The sequence below is a fragment of the Ceratotherium simum genome, chromosome 8 (genome assembly GCF_057802395.1).
Source record: "Ceratotherium simum simum isolate JZ-2026a chromosome 8, ASM5780239v1, whole genome shotgun sequence".
NCBI lineage: Eukaryota > Metazoa > Chordata > Mammalia > Perissodactyla > Rhinocerotidae > Ceratotherium > Ceratotherium simum.
In genome coordinates this window covers 55,187,035-55,211,080 of record NC_141907.1, presented here as the reverse complement: position 1 = coordinate 55,211,080, position 24,046 = coordinate 55,187,035, and the positions used below count along the sequence as shown (strand labels likewise).

Below are 24,046 nucleotides of genomic sequence, written 5' to 3'. Positions count from 1 at the left end.
TGTGATATATAGATATCATGTATGTACACACACACACGCACACAATGAATATTATTCAGCCGTAAAACAGAAAGAATTCTTGCCATTTGCAACAACGTGGATGGAAAAGGGTATTATGTTAAATGAAATCAAGCAGACAGAAAAATACAGTTACTGTATGACTTCACTTATATGTGGAATCTAAAAAACAAAACAAATGAACAAACAGAACAAAACAGAAACAAACTCATAGATATAGAAAGCAAACTGGTAGTTGCCAAAGGGGATGGAGGTTAAGGGGCAGGCAAAGTAGGTCAAGTAGATTAAGAGGTAGAAACTTCTAGTTATAAAATAAATAAGTCACAGTGATGTAATATGCAGTATAGGGAATATAGTCAATAATATTGTTATAACTTTGTATGGTGACAGATGGTAATTAGACTTATTGTGATGATTATTTCACAGTGTATATAAATATCAAATCACTATGATGTACATCTGAAAATAACATGATATTGTGTGTCAATTATACCTCAATTAAAAAAAAGACACATCAGTATTGATAGTTGCAGACAAGATCAACTATTAAATAAACTCGAAAAGAAAAAGAAAATCTAAATAGGATTATAATAAAAAAAAGATCGAAGTAGTAATAAAAAACTACCTACAAAGAAAAGCTCAGGCGAAGAAAACTTCACTGATGAATTTCACCAAGAATTAGTATCAACTCTTCAGATAGATTTTCCAAAAAATGGAAAGGAAGAAACACTTGCCAACATATTCAATAAGGCCCTGATATTAAAAACACACAAATATATCACAGAAAAGAAAATTGCAGACCAATATTTCCTATGAATGTATACACAAAAGTCCTTGACAAAATGCTAGCAAACCCAAATCAGGAATATATAAAAGGGATTATACACCAAGGAAAACTAGAATTTACCCCAGGAATGCAAATTTGCTTTAACAACTAAAAAGTCATTAATATAATACACCATTATCAATAAAATGAAGGATAAACACTGCATGATCATCTCAATAAACGCAGAAAAATCATTTGGCAAAATCCAATACCTTTCATGATAAAAATACTCAGTAAACTAGGAATAGAGGGAAAACAAATATCTTGCTCAAAGCAGACATATAGATTGAGGAGTTACATATTTCTAACACAACTGTCTATGGAGCATTGAGGAAATTGATTCCCCTTGTATAGTCTAGATTCATTTAAAAAATAAACCATTTTGCCATATTGCTTGAAGAATTCCTTCACAATTGAGAGATATACTGGCTCTATCTTAGCCTCAGGAACCTACAATTCAAAGTTTCTAACGATTACACATTCCTTCACTAAATACTTACAAATCGTCTGTTTTAAAGGCCTACAATTTTATTGAAAGGTGGACATACAAGTTAATAGTCTATATTTTTGGAAAGCAATGTCTCTCCATTAAAGAGAAAATGAGCCAAAATTAAGGGTGAGCACATCTCTTTCCATACTTTATGAAAACTTTCCAGCCATTTTTGGCAACAACATGTATTTATTGCACAAATATGATTAAGCTCCTAAAATGAACCAAATGCAGGAGTAGCCATATTCTCAAAAATCTCACAGTTTACCTGGAAAATCTAGGATTAAGGGAATAGCTTCCTAAATTATAGACATTAGACTGAGAACTTTAGGGAAAGGTACATCCATGAGTATGGTGATTGAGCAGTTGAAATCATTGTTTACATCTGCATCTGCTACTTTTGCATCTTTACAGAGTAAACACATGCATGTTTAATTCTTTAGTGTCTTAGGTTTAATAATTGTCTATGATTGTGAATGCACTGATTTCGTGTTAGAAATGAAAGTCTCTTACATTGTCTCATATATATATATAAACAACATATATAAACATGTATATTTTATATATATATATATATACACACACACACATATATACACACATACATATTTGCATTATGAAACCATAGACACTTTTAAATATCTTTGGCTATGTTACTCCAACTTCCTTTCAGGAAATTAGCTGGCATATTCACATTACAATGTTCTTGTTTCCTCTACCTCTGTTTTTTTTTCATTCAGGAAGACCCACTACTTTATCTGAGCTAATGAGGAAAGCTGAAATGCGGCTCATTAGAACCTATTGAGATTTTGAATTTCATCGCGCATTCCTACCACCTCTTGAATTTGTTGGAGAACTCCTTTGGAAACCTGCCAAACCCCTGCTTAAGGTAAGCTATTCCTGCTTGTTTTTCTTTACTTTCATTTTCAATAGAAATGATTCTGTGTTCTTTATTTAGAATGTTTGATTACAGTGAGAGAGATATGGGAAACTAGATAATGTCACTTACCAATTAGAAACACATATATTTCAATAGCATTATAAGAATCTGAATTTCACTATCATTGCAGAATAAAATATTATATCTGGAAGACTTTGGAAATAGAGTCAGTTAAATTAAGATGCGTTATTCAACACATAAGAAAGTGTCAGTCACCCATTCAAAGAACATTCTTAAAGTGACTAGCATAGTCCAGAGATGAGAGCTGGATATGCAGAGAAGCAGCGTATACACAATTTCCCCCCAAACACACCTAACATTCTACTTGGAGAGATAGGATATAAGCATGTAATAAAAACTGTGTGAAAAGTATTATAATAAGGAAATACCACAATGCTAAAGAATATCCAGCATGGATCATTGAACAACAATGATTAGGATCAGAAAGTATACTCTTTATATTGAAGAGGTTACATCATTATTTTCCAGAGAAAAAAGAACAAATAATGAATTTAAAATAGAAGGACTGAAAAAAAATGTAGGATGAGTATGCAGTTTTGACAAGACATCTGGGAAACTTTTGGCTCTTCTCTATTTTTTTTTTTTTTTTTTTTTTTTGGTATGAGAGTATATTGAGCAATAAGGAATTATTCCAGTACATAAAGTAATAAATTGTTTTTAAATTGGCAAGAATATGGGACCACAAGTCAGAATAATTCTGAAACAATTCCAGGCAAGAGGGTGATCAGATCTCTGCTGCAGAAATCTCTCTTGTACCTCTCCCACCTTGGGGCAGGTGCTCCATGGGGGACTCAGTGAGGCGACGATGAGGGCCCCTCATTGTCAGTTACACGTATCACATTCTACTAGGACATCCATTTTACAATATGATTTCAGGGCAAAAGTGTGATACATAGTAAACCAGAAACATTGTCACTCAAACAAGTAATATACATGTATATTTATGGATTATAAATAGGAATCTTAGGACTGTTTCATGGGAATTCCAAACAGTAATAGTAGACTCATGAATGACAGCAATTCTCCAGCCTTTAGAGAGTGATTGGGGGGAAGATTGGGAAACATTGACAAAGGTTAAGGTGAGGTATATGCTATTACAGAGCTGAAAGAAAAAAGATGTAAAGTCATCCCAATCATGACAGACTTTTTCTTAGTGTTCATAGTCAGAGAAATAAAAGACTAATGACTAAACTAAAATAATTATCCAGAAAACCTGTCTGGAATAAACACAAGTGATTTAGTAGAACTATAACAATAAAGAATTAAAGGTGAGTTAAGATGTTGTTCTGTGGTCTCCTTCCAAGGACCAATATTAGTAATTAATAACAGGGTAAATGAAGAGTCTAGGTATAATATTGTCTAAGAGCATTACCTCCACACTACTGTCTCCTGGCTCTATTTCACTTCTTGCTTATACACACACACACACACACACGTTTGCACAAATATACATACTAAAGGAAATCAACGTCAGCAATTGCATCATTCCAAAGGAAATGAGGTACTAGATCCTTTATAAACAGCCACTGATGAAAACAGAATGGAGGTTCCTCTAAAAATTAAAATACACTTACCATAAGGTCCAGCAATTCCACTTCTGGGCATTCATCCAAAACAATTGACATTAGGATCCCAATGAGATTTATGCACACCTATCTTCATAGCAGCACTATTCACAAAAGACAAAGCGTGGAATGAACCCAAGTGTCAATTGATGGTTAAATCAATAAACAAAATCGAGTATTTATACACAATGGAATATTACTCATCCTTAAAATTAAAGAAAATTCTAACAGAATTCTAACAGATACTTCAACATGGTTGAACCTTAAGGACATTGTGCTAAGTGAAACAGGCCACTCATGAAAACACAAATACTATATGATTCACTTTTATAAGTTATCTAGACTAGTCAAATTCATAGAAATAGAAAGTAGAATGACAGTTACCAGGGTCTGGTGAAGGGGAAAATGCAAAATTATTGTATAATGGGTAAACTCTCAATTTTCAAGATGAGAGTTCTGGAGAGTGGTTGTACAACAATGAGAATATACATACTATTGAACTATAAACTTAGGAATGGTTAAGATGGGAATTAATTGTTATGTATATTTTTATCACAATTAAAAATAAACAGGCATGACTCTAAGAATTCCTGATAATATATGATTTTCTCTTCTTTGTTGTTTGTAACAATCCTTTCAACACTGTTTGCTAAGCTGTTGTTCTCTTGTGGTGGAGCAAATTCTTTCTTCACAGGAAATGGAAGAGTTTGCCCAGAGCTCTGGAGAAAATGGTTTTATGGTGTTTACTCTGGGGTCAATGGTCAATAACATGACATAAGAAAGGGCCAATGTGATTGCATCAGCCTTTGCTCAGATTCCACACAAGGTAAGATAAAATACCTTATAGTGGACAACTATTTAATACATCTGTTAAATTGTGAAAATGTTGTGATTACAGAAATTTTCTGTATGAAAGGTAAACTACAATGTATTATGATAGATCCAATTTATCTGGATATTAGTTTCAAAATCAAAATATACACGGCAGCTGCTAATAGTGCAGAGAGTGTTTTTGAGTGACAATAACTTTGGCATTAACATCTAGATCAGAAATAAAAGTATTTAAGAAGTGCAGCAAGATTTTTTGGTATTATAATGCTATTGTGGGCATGTGAAATATCATCAAATTCTGCACTGGATTTGCTCCTTTTCCTTGCAGGATTCCTGAGGGCACTGTACACGCTACACGTTTTCAGAAAGGAGTTAAATTTTAACAGTAATATTAAGCAAGAAATGCTAACAGTCTGAAAGGCACCCTACAGTTTAGGCTTGCCAGGTAAACCCGGCCTCTTTGACTTCCCCTCAATTTCAGAATAGGCCTATTCAATGTGCTCTTCAGGGAGCTATACAGAGAAAGGAATGCCAGGGCTCACCAAGCTGCATCCAGGTACCTACCAAGCCACGATGATTTAGAGAGAGAGAAAAACCACCCTGAAAAAAAGAAAGAGAAAAACTGTTCTTGTGGACTGGGCCCTGCTAAAGTCTGAAGCAAGAAGACAAAAGAGAAAGAAAGGGTTGAGGTGTGTCCAGCCCTTAAGGTGATCCAGTGCTTTATAAGATGTCACACCTCAAGGACTCTGATTTTAACCTATTAGAATATAGCTCCTCCTGATTGAAGAAGGAGAAGGGAGTTTAAAAAGGAGTTGACTAGAAGTAAGACTAGCGTGGAAACATGTCAGAATTCCCCTTCACCGTAAAACATGGTAATAAACTATTAGAACATACCTGGAGTATCTGGGCATTTGTAACTTCTTTTTAGTTTCCTAACTGGTATTGCTTTCACTTTATCATCTATACTAATTTGCTGAGAACTGAAGTTACTTCAAGACTCACATAGCAAATAGATGTTACCACTAGTAAATTAGAATCCAACTTATGAGGGTTGCTTGGGAATTCCTAAATCTGTACCTAATTTGGGTACTGGACTTGGAAATGTCTTCGCTATAAGAAACCATATTAATCAATGCTGTCAATGTTTGGAGTGGATCCTTAAAGTGTCAACAGTCAGGGAATAAAATTTAACATCGTCACAATATTCAATTTTTTCAACAGCTATACTGTTATTTATGAAGTACCAACAGGGTCCTCTTTTCAACATTTAAAAAATTTTCAAACCTAGCAATAGTGATAATACTCTGGCTCATGTAAAAAAATTACTACTTGAAATTTTTCTTGGAGGCACTGATTAATAATTAGTAGTTTAAAAGATGCTAAATGTACTTACCAAGTAGATATTATTCATTATTGATAATAAATTGTTAGCAATCAGAATTATTTTATTCTCACAAAGAGCTGATTGCATACATTTCCCTTTTTGTAAATCAAAAGATACACAACTGTAACAAAATAACTTACGGAATAAGTGATATGAGTAAGTCACTTCTTTCAACACTCAAAAAGAAATAAACATGTTAATATTAAATTTGGAAGCTGAGAGTTAGTATAATAAATAGTTAAAGTAAATTAGGACATCATTTGTACTTTGCAATTTTTTTGCACTAGAATTATAATGACTGTCTAAAAAAATTTTATATACTTAAATTGTTCATGAATAATCTAATTTGTCTAATCCACATGTGAATCATCGTGATTACATTTATACTTGATTGAATATAAAATAAGTACATGAAAGATGAGTATTCCTATTACATCAGTGTTTTAGTAGTTCTCGTTACTTAGCACCTGTTGTCCTCATTTCCTCATCTGTCATACTAAACGGGTTTAACTAGATACCTCTTAATCTATTCAGATTCTAACATGCTATGTCTTAGAAGTTTGACTCATGGAAAAGGTATTTTCTTTAACAGGTTGTATGTAGATTTGATGGCAAGAAACCAGATACCTTAGGGCCAAATACTCGGCTCTATAAGTGGATCCCCCAGAATGACCTTCTTGGTAAGACTCTGGAAAACAAACACTCAAATGAGAGTACTCTAACCAGATGATAATAGCTCAAAAGGAAACAAATTTATTGAATATTAATGACTGGAAACCTCAAAAATAAAAATTAACTTTCTTATATTTATTTCCCAGTACTCAGGGGAAAGGATAAGAAACAACAGTTCACTTTTTATTATACACGTTCACACTCCTTATGGCCAGATTCAAAGTATCTTTATTTCAGGTGTAATTACCTCTCACAGAGCATTTTTCAATACCTTTCTGGATTGTCACTCTGTCTCCTAATTCTCCCCTTACACCAATCCTTTCTCCCACTGTTCAGATATATCAGGTGCCACTAATAAACATCAGCTCTTCTTTTATTACCAGTGACTCTCCATTTTCTACAGGAAAAACATCCCAAATCTCTTTCAGAAGTAATAAAACATTTCATTATAAAGTGTAGCTTTTCCTTCGTCTGATTCCTGTGCCACCATCATCAACTTTCTGCTGCCCTGACACACTGCTTTTCAGACTCAGTGACTTCATTATTTCCTTAATATATTCTAACATATCCCCTCCCCCACCTTTTTCTCCATGCATATTTTTCTATTTTTCTGAGGAAGATTCACCCTGAGCTAACATCTGTTGCCAATCTTCTTTTTGCTTGAGGAAGATTCACCCTGTGCTCATAGCTATGCCAATCTTCCTCTATTTTCTATGTGGGTTGCTGCCACAGCATGGCCTTGACGAGTGGTGTAAGTCTGCACCTGGGAATGGAACCCGGGCCACCAAAGCGGAGCTTACCAAACGTAACCATTAGGCCACAGGACCAGCCTCATACATGCATTCGTTCTCTCTCTTTTTTTTTTTTTTATTCAGCATGTTCTCATTTAATTTTTCTACCTGGCATTCTTGAATTCATTTTTCAAGTTTCAAGTCATACGTGAATCTTCTATATAGCCTTCACTTACCTCTACAGCAGACTTAGGTGCTTCTTCCTTTGAGCCCTGAAAGACATTTTAATGAGGTTTCATACATATAATAATATGTTATCTAGAATACAATACTTCCTTCAGTGCCTTATATTGCCTTACTGTCATTTAACTCTAAATGTGACAATTAATAATTCGCTAGATTCAGTCAATCCTAGGTCATCCAAAATCCAAAGCCTTTATAACTCATGGTGGAGCCAATGGCATCTATGAGGTGATCTACCATAGGATCCCTATGATGGGCATTTATCTGTTTGTGCATCAACCTGATAATATTGCCCACAGGAAGACCCAGGGAGCAGCTGTTAGATTGGACTTCAACACAATGTCAAGTACAGATTTGCTCAACACATTGAAGACAGTCATTAATGACCCAGCACGGGTATCACATTTTTTTTTAATAGATAGTATTTACAGATAGGTTCTTTTGCCAATGGTGTGTATGAGTTTCACCCCATTTTTAAGAGGCTAATTATGAAATTATTAACATACTTAACCCATCTTAAATCCACTTGTATTTTCACCCAGATATTTATTTCAAAGCTGTATTTTAATGCCATAGATTTAATGAGTAACCAACTGGTGCAAAAATTGTCTCCTGAAATAATGTACAATTACATAGTTAATTGTTAGAAGGAGACATTTTTAAAAATAAGATAGGCTAGAGAAGGAAAAAATGATGAACTAGAACAAATATCATAAATTCTTTCAATTTAGTATCTAAAATTTCTGAAACTATACATCTCTTTTTATGAAAAATTGATTTTATTATCATTTTAATAGATTTTATAATAATATATAATTTACATACTATGAAATTCACCATTAAAATCATAAAATTCAAATATATGTAGTATCTTCACAGAGCTATGAAACCATCACCACAATATAAATTTAGGACACATTCTTCACTACAAAAAGGAGCCTGACCTGCCTTAGAAGTCGATTTCCATTCACCCTTGCCTGAGCAACCATTAATAACCTTTGTCTCTATAGATTAACCCTTTCGGACATTTCATAACAGTGGAATCATACAATACATTGTCTTATGCAACTGGCTTCTTCCACATAGGGTAATGTTTTTGACTTTCTTCCCTGTTGTACCTTTGTATTGCTGAATAATATTCTATGATAAGGACATAGCACATTTTATTCATCCATTTGTCAGTCCATGGATAATTTGGTTGTTCCACATTTGGTTATTATGAATATTGCTATCTATGTTTTTGTGTGAATGTATGTAAAGATGTCAGTACTTACAGTAAATCTAATCAGACTACGTCATTTAAAGACAAAGATTGTCAGAATGGATTTTAAAAACTAACTATACTATTTACAAGACATGCTTAAATAGAAGAGTACAAATGGAAGATTGTAAGTACAAAGGTCAGAAAAAAATCTATTCCAATAGCAATCAAAGAAAGATGCATGTAGCTGTACTGCTATCAGACACAGTAGACCAGAAATACTACTAAAATGAAAGGAATATTTCGTAATGATAAATATGGTAATCTTTCAAAACAATACAAATTACTAATTTGTAATAACTACTAATAAATCTTCCAAATAAATAAAGTAAACATAGACAAAAAGCAAAGCCTAAACACACAAATCTGTAGACATGATAGGATGATTTAAAACCTTTTTCTATGACATAGAAAAAGATAAAAAATAAATAAGCATGCAAAAGATTTGAAGAATACAATTATGTTTGATATATATATCTATATATATTACATGCATATGCATATAATGATGGGGAAAACACAGTTTTCAACAGCATGGAATTGACCATACATGCTGGGGCAAAACCAAGACTTAGTATTTGAAAATTTCCAAATTATAAAGAGCATATTTTCTGGCCAGACAAGAATTAAGCTAGAAATCATAAAAAAAAAAAAAAAGAACTAAAAAAATCTCTAAATAGTGGATTTTAAGCAATACATTTCTAAATAATTGAGTAAACAAAGAAGTCATAATCATAAATGCACCCTCTACTCAGCAATTCCCTTCTAGGTACTACACAATAGAAATGTATAAATATATAAACCAACAGACATACACAACAATATTTACATCAGCATTAGTAGAAATGGCCAAAATGTTATTAACAATCCACATATCCATCCATCATTATGAAGAGATAACCTGAGGTATTGTCATACTTTGGATACCATGCAGCAGTGGAATTCACCAACAACTGCTACAGAAAAGACAAAAACTAATGATTATTACTATATGATTCTGCATATACACCAGAAAAACTAATCTATGATGTTAAAAGTAATGATAGTTGTTAATTTGTAGAAGGGATTAGTGACCAAAAGGTTCAGGAAAATGGAGAACTTCTAGTAGCTTGTGGTATCCTATATCAATATGTAGTAGTAAGTACATTGGTGTATTCATATTAATTTTCTGGCTGATTATGAAATATTGAGCTGTTCACTCAGGATATGTGTATTTTTTATGTATTTATGCTTAAATTAGAGGTATATTTTACAAAACATATTGTATTCAGAAATCTATAAATCAAATAGAAAAAAAATGAAAAATATAGAAGCAATGCCTAGAAGTGCTATTAATGGGGCCAGGAAAAGCCTCTCTGAGATGTGACACTGAGGTCAAAGCCTCCTTCAGGAGTTAGAAGCAAGCCTTGGGGTGTTGCATGGAATGGTGCTCCAGGCAGGGGACAGAGGGGACAGAAAGTACAAAGACGCTGAGGTGGGAACACGTTTGGCAGCATCAGTGAACAGCCAGAAGGCAAATGTGCCTACAACAGAGTGTGCATGGGGTGATATGATTGGAGAAGAGATTGCCAAGGGTCTGTCCATATAGGTCTTGCAGGCCAAAGCACAGATTTGGAATTTATTCTACATGTGATGAGAAGCCAGATGGAAAGTTTGAGCAGGGAAGTGTCATAATCTGATGTGTTTCAAAAAAAAAAAATCATTCTGACTACCTGGTGGAAAATAGACAGTAGAGTTAGGAAGAGGAGAGTAGAAGTACAGGGACTGGTGAGGAGCCATGTTACCCAGAATGAAACAATTCCTCTTTAAAAATTTCAAGAGCATCATCCTAAAATTGCATTCACTACCTGAATTATAGCCCTAAGAATAGCTCCTATTCTTTCCTCTGCTAGCAAAGGTTTAACTTTCCCAGGTTATATTCTTTTTCACTTTTTAAATATTTGTCATCAGAAAATTCCAATATAAAAACCAAACTATATGGGAAGACCCAAATAAAAATATATATCTTCTGCAATTCTATGAGATTTACTTTGAATTATATGTACACACTTCAAAAACTTTTCATGGTAACGACATGCTTAGGCAAATTAACTTCCTTTCAATGTTACTATCTTTGTATTTCTCCTTTAGATATAAAGAGAATGCTATGAAATTATCAAGAATTCATCATGATCAACCAGTGAAGCCTCTGGATTGAGCAATCTTCTGGATTGAGTTTGTCATGAGCCACAAAGGAGCCAAACACCTGCGGCCAACCTCCCATGACCTCACCTGGTTCCAGTACCACTCTTTGGATGTGATTGGGTTCCTGCTGGCCTGTGTGGTGACCGCTATATTTCTCATCACCAAATGTTGTCTTTTGTGTGTGTGTGTGAGGAAGATCAGCCCTGAGCTAACATCCATGCTAATCCTACTCTTTTTTTTTTTTTTTCTGAGGAAGACCGGCTCTGATTTGCAATCCAGACAATGATACGCAGAAAGCCATGAAGATACTGCAGTCCTTGACAGCAGTCAAAGAGTTAGTCTCTTTCACAGTCCAGGACGTTGTGGGGGGCCTCGTGGACTGGGCTGCCAAAGTGGACCGAAAATTTCTGAAGTACTGAGGTGACTGGTATAGTCTGACCTGAGACAGATGTGGATTATTACATAATGGACAATTTAGAGTGCTTTTTGATTGGGGGAGGTGTAATTTGTTGGCTGATGTAGTTATATATGGGTTATAATATTGTTTCTGAGGAGTCCCTTGTGTAGTCAGTGCTTGAAACGTATCTTGAACATGTGAGATACAATGTGAATCCTGTTTTACTAGGAGTGAAATTTCTAGGTTAAATTGTAATATTAGGTTTAACATTTGAGGACTGTCAGACTGTATTCCAAAGTGGTTGTACCATTTTATGTTATTAACAGCAACATATGAGATTTCCAGTTTCTTCACATCTTTGCCAAAACTTGTATTTTCTGCTTTTTGTTTCTTTCATGAGCAAGATTGGCCCTGAACTAATACCTGTTGCCAATCCTCCTCTTTTTGCTTGAGGAGGATTGTCCCTGAGCTAACATCTGTGCTAATCTTCCTCTATTTTGTATGCGTGTCACGACCACAGCATTGCTTGATGAGTGGTGCAGGTCCGCACCCGGGATCTGAACCTGCAAACCTCAGGCCACTGAAGCAGAGTGTACCAAACTTAACCACTATGCCACCAGGCTGGCCTCTTTCACTTTCTAAATTTTAGCCATCCTAATAGTTGCAAGGTGATATCTCATTGTGGTTTTGATTTACATTTCAGTGATGCCTAATGATATGAGCACTTTTTCATAGGCTTATTCGCAACTTTTATATCTTCCTTGGAGAAATGTATATTCAGAACCTTCGCCCATATTTTATTTGGGTTGTTTTGTCTTTTTGTTGTTGAGTTGTAAGAATTCCTTATTTTCCCCAACACAAGTCCCTTACCAGATACACCATTTGCAAATATATTTTCTACAGTGCTGTGGGTTGTCTTTTCACATTCTTGATAGTGTCCTTTGAGGTACAAATTTTTTTAATTTTCAAAGTCTAGTTATCTATTTCTGCTTTGGTTGCTTGTGCTTTTGTGTCATATCCAAGAAATTGTTGTCAAATTCATGATCAAGATTTACTCCTATTTTTGTTTCTAACAGTTTTATAATTCTATGGCTTACATTTAGGTTTTGATTTATATTAAGTTAATTTTTGTGAATGCTGTAGGAATCCAACTTTACTTTTTAGCATTGGATATAGGTATCCAATATTCCCAGCACCACATTTTAAAAGGCAGTCGTTTCCCTGTTGAATAGTTTTGACATTTCTGTCAAAAAACATTTGATCATAAGGTAAAGACATATTTCTGTATTCTCACATCTGTTTTGTTGATATATACATCTGTCCAAAGCAATCTTGATTACTATGGACTTGTATTAGGTTTTGAAGTGAGAAGTGTGAGTCCACAAAATTTGTTCTTCTTTGTCAAGATTGTTTTGGCTGTTCAAACCCCGTGCAATTCCATATGAATTTCAGGATCAATTTTTCCACTTTTGCAAAAAATGGCCATTGGAATTTTGATAGAGATTGCATTGAATCTGTGGGTTGCTTGGAGGTTATTGTCATCTTTACAATATTAAGTCTTCCACTCTGTGAATATAGGATGCCTTTCCATTTATTTGTCTTCATTAATAGCTTTCAGCAATATTTTTAAGTTTTACAATACAAGATTTCCACCTCCATTGTTAAATTAATTCCTAAATATTTTATTCTATTTGAAGCTATTGTAAAAGGAATTATTTTTTATTGGATTTTTCATTGCAAGTGTAGAGAAGTACACTGACTTTTGTATACTGACATTGTATGTAGAAAACTTTCTGAATTTCTTGATTAGCTCTAGTAGATTTTTTGTGGATTCTTTAGGATTTTCTATATATAAGATCATATCATCTGTGAATAGAGATAGTTTTACTTCTTCCTTTGCAATCTGGATTACTCTTATTTCTTTATCTTGTCTAATTACTCTGTTTAGGCGCTCCAGTGCAATGTAGAGTAGAAGTGATGAAAGCAGGCATCCTTGTTTTGTTCCTGATCTTAGGGGGGAAATCTTTGAGTCTTTTATCACCAAGTATGATGTTAGCTATGGGCTCCCATACATACCCTTATCATGCTGAAGAAATTGCCTTTAATATTGCTTTGTTGACTATTTTCACAATGACAGGATGTTAGATTTTGTTAAATGTTTTTATGTGTCTATTGAGATGACCACGTGCTTTTTTTCTCTTCATTCTATTTATGTGATGTATTACATTGATTTTTTAATGTTGAACCAACTGTGCATTTCCAGGATGAATCCGATTTGAAAATGCTGAATAATTTTTTTATATGTTGCTGGATTCAGTCGGCAAGTATATTGTTGAGGATTTTTGTGTTATATTCATAAGGAATGTTAATCTGTAGTTTTATTTCTTGTGATGTTGTCTGAATTTGGTATACGGCTAATGGTGACCTCATAGAATTAGTTGGGAAGTAATAGAGAACATTCTGTTCTTGTATTTTTTGGAAGAGTTTTAGAAGGATTGGTGTTAATACTTCTTTGACTATTTGATACACTAAAGAAATGAAGTCATCTTGTCCTTACCTTATCTTTGTCAGAAGGTTTTTGGTTACTGATTCAATCTCTTTACTTTTTAAAGATATGTTGAACTTTTCCATTTCTTCTCAAGTCAGTTTAAGTAATTTTTTAAAGGAATTTGTTCATTTTATCCAGGTTATCTAATTTGGCATACAATTGTTCATACTATTTACTTAAAATATTTTTTCTGTAGAATCAACACACAGCCCCATTTTCATTTCTGATTTTAGTTATTTGTATTTTCCTTCTTTTCAATGTGGGAGTCTAGCTGAACATTTATCAATTTGCTGATTTTTCCAAAGAATCAACTTTTGGTTTTGTTGATTGTCTCCATTATTTTTCTATTCTCTGTTTCATTTAACTCTATGCAAGCTTTATTATTTCCTTTTCTCTACTAGCTTTGGGCTAGTTTGTTCTTCTTTTTCTAGGTCCTTAAGGCATATTTAGGTTCAAAAACGTAAATAATAACCTTTTATATCTTTCTTCTTTTTTAGGCAGGCATTTTTAGGCATAAACTTTCCTCTGAGAAATGTTTTCACTGGATCCCATAAATTTTGGTACACTGAGTTTTTCTTCTCATTTTTCTCAATGCATTTTTTAATTTACCTTGTGATTTTCTCTCTCATATGTTACTTAAATAAGAATATGTTTTTTAATTTCCAGTTTTCCTTTGGTAATTGATTTCTAATTCATTCCAGTATGGCTGAAGAAGATATTTTGTATGATTTCAATTTTGTCCATTTATTGAGACTTGTTTTGTGGCCTAATATATGTTCTATACTGAAGACTGAACAATGAGTGCTGAGAAGAATGTATACTCTGCTTATTCTTCTGTGGCTGGCTGCTGTGTTATATGTTCTGTGAATGATTTACCTGATAAGCAGTTCAGAATAATTATCATAGAGATGTTCACTGACCTCAAGAGAAGAATGGATTAACAAAGTGGGAATTTCAACAAAGAGACTGAAAATATATGAAAGTTCCAAATAAAAGTCATGGGGCTGAAGACCATACTGAAAAATACAATACAGGGGTTCAACAGCAGACTAGATAAAGTGGAAGAAAGGATGGGTGCAATTGAAAACAAGGCAATAGTTCTCAACCAATCAGAGCAGTAAAAAGAAAATAAAAAGATTAAAGAAGAGTGAAAATAACTTGAGAAACCTATGGGGAACATCAAGCAGACCAACATGTGCCTATTAGGGCTCACAGAAGGAAAAGACAGAGAGAAAGGGGCAGAAAAATTATCTGAAGAAATAACGGCTGAAAATTTCTCTAATCTGGATATGGAAACAGACATCCAGATTCAAGAAGTCTAGCAAGTTCCAAATAAGATAAACCGAAAGAAACCCACACCAACACACATTATATTTAAAGTGTCAAGTGTTAATGACAAGGACAGAATCTTAAAAGCAACAAGAGAAAAACAACTTGTTACATAAAAGGGAACCCCCGTAAGACTATCAGCAGATTTTCCAGCAGAAAGTTTGCAGGCCAGAAGGGAGTAGCACAATATATTCAAAGTACAAAAAGAAAAAAACTTGCCAACCAAGATATTCTACCTGACAAAATTGTCTTACAGAATTGAAGAAGAAATAAAGAGTTTTCCACACAAACAAAAGTTTAAAGCGTTCATAACAAGTAGGCCATCTTTATAAGAAAAGTTAAAGGGACTTCCTTATGCTTAAACAATAGGACACTAACTAGAAAGAGGAAAACATATGAAAGTATAAATCTCACTATGAAAGGAAAATATGCAGTAAAATTCAGAATAATCTCCAGTTGCAGAGATTGTGGGTTAATGACTTATAAAACTGTTATGAAAGTTAAATGAAAACAGTAGTAAAAATAACTACAACTGCAATAGTGCACTAACGGATACACAAAATAAAAAAAACTCTAAAACTTCTCTTTATGTCTACTAAATAAAGTTTAAATAATACCATAAAGATCCTAATTGTACAAAAGATAAAACCTCAATACAATTTTAGCATTTAACAATGAACATTACTAAAACAAAAATAAGTCTCTAGGAATTGTCATAAGAACTTTCAGCAAATAAAGAAACATTTATACAGACAAAATGATAAGACATAGTAAAAACAGTGAAAACCTAAAGCATTTGTACCATGACCCACTTTCTCATTGCACTCTCAACTCAGTGAGACAGAAACTCCATCACTAGTAGGTGCACACAAGATGAACTATTATATGGACTCAAGAAGAAAGAGAAAATTTGAATAGACCTATAACAAAAACAAGAGATTGAATTAGTAATCAAAGAAACTACCTACAAGGAAAAGCTCAGATCCAGATGGCTTCACTGATACATTCTACAAAGAATTTAAAGAAGAATTAATATCAATTCTTCAAAAAGATCCTCCAAATAAAAGAATGGAAGAAAAGAGTTTCCAAGATATTAAATAAGGCCCTGATACTAAAACCACACAAAGATGTCACAGAAAACTACAGAGCAATACCTGTTATGAATGTAGATGCAAAAGTCCTTCACTAAATGCTATCAAACTGAATCCAGGAATATACAAAAGGGATTATATTCAAAGAAAAACTGGCATTTATCCTAGGAATCCAAAGTTCCTTCAAATTCTGAAATATCAATTATTATAATACCCCATTCCAATAGAATGAAGAACAGAAACTGCATGATCATCTCAATAAACACATAAAAATCATTTGACAAAATCCAATACCTTTCATAATACAAATACTCAGTGAAATAGGAAACTTCCTCAAATAGTTAAAGGACACTTACAAAAACCCCACAGTGCCATCATAGTCAATGATGAAAGACTAAATGCTTTCTTTCTAAGATGTGGTACAAGATGAGGAGGTCCTCTCTCATCGCTTCTATTGAGTATTTTATTGGAGGTTCAAGCCCAGAGAATTAGGCAAGAACATAAAATGAAGAAATCTACGTTGGAATGGAAGGCATAAAACTATCTCTGTCAGCAGATTATATGATCTTATATAGAGAAAATCTTCAGGAATTCAAATAGAAACAATACACAGCTACAACGAACAATCCAAAATGATATTAAGAAAACAATCCTATTGCAACACCCTTAAAAGAATAAAGTACTTAGGAATAAATTTAACAAAAAATGTGCAAAACTTATACTGTGGAAACCACAGGACATTATGGAAAAATACTTTAAAAATTCTAAATAAAAAGAAAGACATTTATGTTCATAGATTTAAACACTTAACATTGTTGTCATGGGAATTCACTGCAAATTGATACACAAATTCAACACAATTGAGACCAAGTTAGCGTGAGAGACTCCATGTCTAAAACCCACCCCCATCTTATTCTCACAGTGTGCTTTAGAGAAATGCTTAGAACTGCACAAAGGCAAGCTAATCAGTAACTAGTCAGTAACCAGTAGAGAGAAGGAATTGTTACCAGAAGATTTAAGACCTCTGCCCAAACCGTTCCTTCTCTACCTGATAAGAAAATAACTAATATTTTCTTAGCTTCCTCAGGAATGTGACATTCAGCTGATCCAAAACTTTTATCTACGGAGAGGTGCCCAACTATCTGCAGTTATCCAACACCTTACACTCCTGAGGCCCCTCCCTAACCCTGTTTGCCTTATATAAGTTGTTCCCAAATCAGTTCCCCTTTAAGATATTTTGTTTTAGGATGATAGTCCACCATCCTCTGATCAGCTAGCTCAATGCTTAATAAAGTTTCTCTCTCTCCAAACTTTCCTCTTGACAGATTTGCTTTTGTCTCACAGTGAGAAAATCAAGACCTTTCTTGGTATCAAATTGGTGCCAAATGTGGGGCCTTTAAGTTCTGCCCAGGGCTCGCCAACTTCAGACAGGGACTCTCTTGGGTAAGTCTCTAGCAGCTACTGAGGCTCACTTTCACCTTGGAGGTTTTTCTTTTTGGTTTTCCCATTCCCACACTGGCCACCTCTAAACACTGTCTGTGGTGGAAGGGAGCAACAGCTTTTCTGGTGATTCAACAGCCTCAACAGGGAGTAGGGTAAGTCACCTTGGTATGGAAAACTGAAAACGCCCTTCCCTCTCCATCTGGGGTCCTTCCCTCTTTGAGAGGGAGACTGCCTGGTTGATAGGGTGCCCTGCCAGTGTGGAAATAGTTGTAGGACTTTTACCCAGAATCTGGGAACTGGTTCACTGGTGTCTGGTTTTTCTGTATCCGTATCTGTGTGTCTGTCCATCTCTGTGTATCAGAACGGGGAACGTGCCATCCATCCCCAAGTGGAGCCCACTGGGGCTGATTCTGAGTAGATGGTCTGATTATAGTTATAAGCCAATGTCTAAGTTTGATTTTCTATTGTAACACCACATGGCCACAATATTCTTTGGGATCTGATGAGCGTTGGCCATTTAATGGCTCACTGAATTACTATACTATCTTACAGTTAGAATTATTTTGTAGAAGAGCTGGAAAAGATGATAAAGTCCCGTATGTACAAGTTTTTATATTGTTGTACCAGGATGAAAAAAAGGGAGGAAAAGACTTCCTTATGGTACAGAGAGCAGAGAAGGAACAAAAGTGATCTGTTTTATGGGATGTTAAAGAGGATGATGATGAGGTAATGTTGATACAAACTCCTAATCCTGCCCTAGTTGTACCAGCACCAGTCCTTGTGGCTGCGCCCCTGAGGCCACTGCCTCCGGTAATTGAGGCAATTGTTCCACCCTCACATGAGAGGAGGGCTGAAATGGACCCAGGGACAATGGGCTAGGTTTCACCCTGCTGTACTAGACAGAGAACCCAATTTGGTCAGGAGGCTCTCACTGGAGCAGGGCAATTTCCATTAAGACAATATCCTATAGGGATTAATTCCCAAAGACAACCTGCAGGATTCATATGGATGCATAACCCCTTTTCCACTACTGACTTATTTAACTGGAAAAATAATCCTTCCTACTGGGAGGATCCCTTGTGGATGACAGAATTGTTCTCATCCATCTTTGACACCTGTCATCTATCACAGGCAGAGGTTCATATGTTAATGAACATGCTTCTAATGGGAGATGAGAAAACAATGATAATAGACAAAGCCAGAGAGGAAGCTCACCAGCTTTATCTAGCAGACCCTACTGGTACCCTTGAGGCTAATAAAGCTGTCCCAATAGCTGAACCAGCTTGGAATCCCAAGGACCCTGTAGGGAGAATAAGATTGGAACATTGCAAGAGATACATCTTAGCGAGTCTAAGAACTGGGGGCCCCAACCAAAAAATCCTAAATAAAATTCAAAGAATCCAATAAAAATCTGATGAGCACCCATCTGAACTCCTAAAAAGAATTTACCGAGCCTATAGGTGCTACACAGATGCAGATCCAGAGGCCCTGAGAAACTTAGGATGGTTAATATGATTTTATAGGACAAAGTGCCCCAGATAGTAGAAATAAATTGCAAAAACTGGATGGGGTTTTAGGAATGGATCCCTCTTAGCTTGTAGATATTGCCTTTAATGTTTACAACAACAGAAAACGCCAAACAAAACAGGAAGACTGTAAGAGAAATGTTGCTCTCCTAGGCTGTTGCCTTGGGTGGACAAAACCCAGGCCATCAGACAGGGAAAACAAGGCAACAAAAGTGAATTAAATGACCCCTGGGGAGAAATAAAAGTGACTGTTGTAAAAAGGGAGGACACTGGAAGACAGAACACCCTAAGAAAGAAAATGGAAGTGCACATGAGAGAATGAGGGGTACCTCCTAAGTGGTGGAAAGAGATGAATATTCTGATGAAGACTGAAGGGACCAGGGGCTCCTTTGGATTTGTGGCATCCCATCCAAATTTCCCCACAGGAGCTCCAGATACAACTAATAGTGGGGGACAGATTAATTGACTTTTCAGTTGAAACTGGTGCCACCTATATTGTCTTAAATGCCAAATTAATAAAGAAAATATCAAGGTCGACCCCCGTTACTGGAGTCTCTGGTGAAATACAAGATTGCTCATTCTTACAGCCATTGGAATGTAAGGTGAGGGATCTGACTCTGAAACACAGTTTCCTATACATGCCAAAATGGCCTGTCCCACTTCTGAGTTGAGATCTTCTCTGTAAATCAAATGCACAGGTAACCTTTGCTCCAAGACAGCTTGATATACAGTCCCCCAAGAACAGTCCCTAAGTTTGCACATGGCCTCGCTGCGTCTCTTAGAGTTGGAAACAGAACTGGGAACAACTGAAATCTATGAGAAGGTAAGGCCTGATATATGGGCAAATAGGACCCCTGGGAAAGCAAAGAATGCCCAACAGTATGAATATCCTTAAAAGAGAAGAGAATAAAGCCTAACCTGAAACAATATCTGTTAAAACAGGTGGCTTAGAGGAGCATACAGCCTGTTCTCAAAAAATTCTTAGAGGCAGGATTAATTAGACTCTTCCAGTCTCCATACGAGGTGGTTCAAGACTTATACCCTGTGGTGCCTAGCCTCTATATCATATTAACAAATACACCAGGAGAATATGGTTGGTTTTCAGTATTAAAGGATGCATTTTTCTGCATACCATTGGCCGAGGAGGCGCAACAGCTGTTTGTCTTTGAATGGAATGATTCAGACACTCATATGACACAACAATATTATTGGACTGTCCTCTCCCAGGGCTTTAAGAATTCACTCACTTTATTTGGGGAAGCAGTGGCCAGAGATTTAAGTCATCTAAAACCAAAAGAAAGCCTGTTATTACACTATGTAGATGACCTACTGATAGCAAGCCCCACTTATAAAGAAGGTCAAACACACACAATTGAGACTTTAAATTACTTAGCAGAATGCAGATATAAGGTCTCTCAAAAGAAAGCTAAAAATTGTAAACAAAAGGTCACACACCTGAGATTTGCCATACACCCAAGGGACAAAGAGAATTAGTGCCAAAAGAAGGCAATAGCCTGCTTAAGTCTTCCCCAAACTCTCTGACAACTGCGAGATTTCTTAGGAATGGCAGGCTTGTGTTGAATCTGGATTCCTAATTGTGGGCTCATAATAAAGCCACTATATGATGTTCTCAAGGGTCTGGACTCAGAATCTTTGGAGTGGACTAAAGAATACCAGTGAGCATTTGACACTATTAAGGCCAAGCTGGCTTCAGCTCCAGACTTAAGACTGCCAAACCTGGACAAGCTCTTCAGTCTCTAGGTGCATGAGGGGCAACACATAATTCCAGGAGTATTAACTCAAAAGTTAGGAACAACCTCTAGGCCTGTGGCCTATTTCTGTAAACAATTGGATCAAACAGTGACGGGATGGCCCCCTAACATCTGGACAGTAGCAGCCACATGTGACATTCTTCAAGAGGCTGAAAAATTTACTGTAGGTCAACTTACCAAGGTATATGTACCCCACCACGTCCTCACATTACAGCAAGAGAAAGGGGGATGCTGGCTCAGAACAGGAAAGATGGGCGAATACAAAGCCATCCTTTTGGACAATCCAAATGTCAGGTTACAAATCACCTCAACTCTAAACCTGGCCACCTTGATCCCCGATGAGACTTCACAAGCTTTAGAGCATGACTGCTTACAGGTCATAGAAACAGTTTATTCTAGCTGGCCAGATCTAAAGGACCAGCCATTAGAAGAACCCAAACTGGAGCTTTCATGGTAGTAGTAGTAGATAGTAGTAGCTTCATGGACCAAGGTAAGAGGGGTGTGGGGTGTGCAGTTGTAACCTTACAGAAAACCCTAGAAGCCAGGGCATTACCTCCCAGGGACTTAAGCCCAGAAGGTTGAGATCATTGCCCTCACCAGTGCCTTACTCTTATCTCAAGGGAAAAAGGCAAATGTCTATACACATTTCTGATATGCATTTTCGGTGGTCCATACCCACGGAGCTTTTTGCTCCGTGGTATAGATTTATCAGGGTACCAACCAGCATACTCAGAAAAGGGCCTACACTGGGCAAAAGAATGAAGTTTCATCTCTGAGCATCCAAGGGGCAGGAAAAGTAATGCCCAGGGAATAATTTTAATTCCTAAGGCTCTTCTGTACCCAATTTTAAAGCACATACATGGAAGCACCCATTATGGAAGATATGTTACCTTACAATGGTTCCAGAAGTACATCATGAGACCTAATTTACAGAAAATGATACAAGTGACTAAAAATTGCATGACATGCAAAAATCAACTCTAAGACAGCTCCAGTACTCTCTCATATGGGAATCCAACATAAAGGGGACTGGCCCACTAAAGCCTGGCAAATAGATTTTACTCAAATGCCACAAGTAGTTGGAAACTTCCAGTACTTGCTGGTGTTTGTGGATACCTTCTCTGGGTGGGTAGAAGCCTTTCCCACTCAAACTGAAAAAGCATCAGAGGTAGTTGGGATTTTACTAAAAGAGATTATTCCTAGATGCCTGTGTAACACTTTACAGAGTAACAATTGACCTGCCTTTATTTCTCAAATCACACAACAGATATCTAAGGTACTGAACATCAAATGGAAGTTAAATTCAATACAGAGACCCCAGTCAACTGGGAAAATGGAGAAGATGAACCACACCTTAAAAAGAAGCATTGAAAAGATATGTCAGGAGACGCAGTTTACCTGGGATAAGGTGCTACCCATTGCCATTATGGATTACAGTGGCTCCCTGAAGTAGGCTTCAGTTAAACTCTTTTAAATTCTATATGGCAGGATATTTCAGCCTTCTTCTTTTGAAGAAGAATCCTTTGAGACCCTAAAAGACATTACGTTTACAACTTATGTTAAATCTTTGAGGTCTATATTAAACTCTACTCATGAGTTTGCTTCCAACAGGTCAACTAACCCATCCAATGTATCCTTGCACCCTTTTTGTCCCATTGACTGAGTCCTACTAAAGACTTGGAGAGAACAAGGACCTGAAAATCAACTGGCAACCAAATAGAAAGGTCTTTTTGATGTGCTACTTACCACCCATTTGTCCATAAAACTCACTGGAGTTAAGCCGTGGATACATCACACTCAAATAAACCAAGCCTCACCAACAGAAGCACCAGATCCGCCCCAAACCCCAACATGGACATGCAAGCCCATAAAGGATTTAAGATAAGTATTTCATAAATCTGCTTAATCTAGAATACTATGAAATTATCAAGAATTCACCGTGATCACCCAATGAAGCCTCTAGATGTAGCAGTTTTCTGGATTGAGTTTGTTATGCACCAGAAAGGAGCCAAACACCTGAGGCCAGCCTCCCAAGACCTCACCTGGTTTCAGTACCTCTCTTTAGATGTGATTGGGTTCCTGCCGGCCTGTGTGGCAACTGCTGTATTCATCATCACAAAATGTTTTCTGTTCTGTTGCCTAGAGTTTGCTAAAACAGCAAAGAAAGAGAAAAGGGAGTAGTTGTATCTGAGGCCTAAAGCTGGTCTGCCTCATAGATGGCACTCCTCCAGTTAATCCCAGCAAGAAGAAGTTGAGATGTAAGGGTCACTTTCTCCTGTTACAAGACAAACTTTCACAATTTAGCTTCTCAGATCAAAATTTGTTTTCAAATGATTTACTAACTGTTTAAAAGTTAGGAATATGTCACGCCAAAGAGAAAAACACTTGGGGAAAAATAAAATAAAAATAAAACTGCATGGGTATATTGAAATTTATCATTCTAATTCAAAAGTCATACCAAAAAAGTTATTGAGGGGCCGGCCCCATGGCCTAGTGGTTTAGTTCGGCATGCTCCACTTCAGCAGCCCAGGTTCAGTTCCTAGAGTCGACCTACACCACTCGTGGGCAGCCATATTTTGGCAGAGACCCATATACAAAATAGAGGAAGATTGGCACAGATGTTAGCTCAGGGCAAGTCTTCCTCAAGCAAAAAGAGAAAGATTGGCAACATATGTTAGCTCAGAGCAAATCTTCCTCACACACACACAAAAAAATTATTGAGCTTAACTGTATTCAAACGTTGCCCATGGACACAAGAACAAGAAGTAGTCTAT

At 36.0% G+C, this 24,046-nt stretch overlaps 1 pseudogene; it reads left to right on the top strand.

Moving 5' to 3' along the window:
• Positions 1–2,079: 2,079 nt before the first annotated feature.
• On the top strand, positions 2,080–23,453 carry LOC147916468 (UDP-glucuronosyltransferase 2B31-like; annotated as a pseudogene).
• Positions 23,454–24,046: the final 593 nt, after the last annotated feature.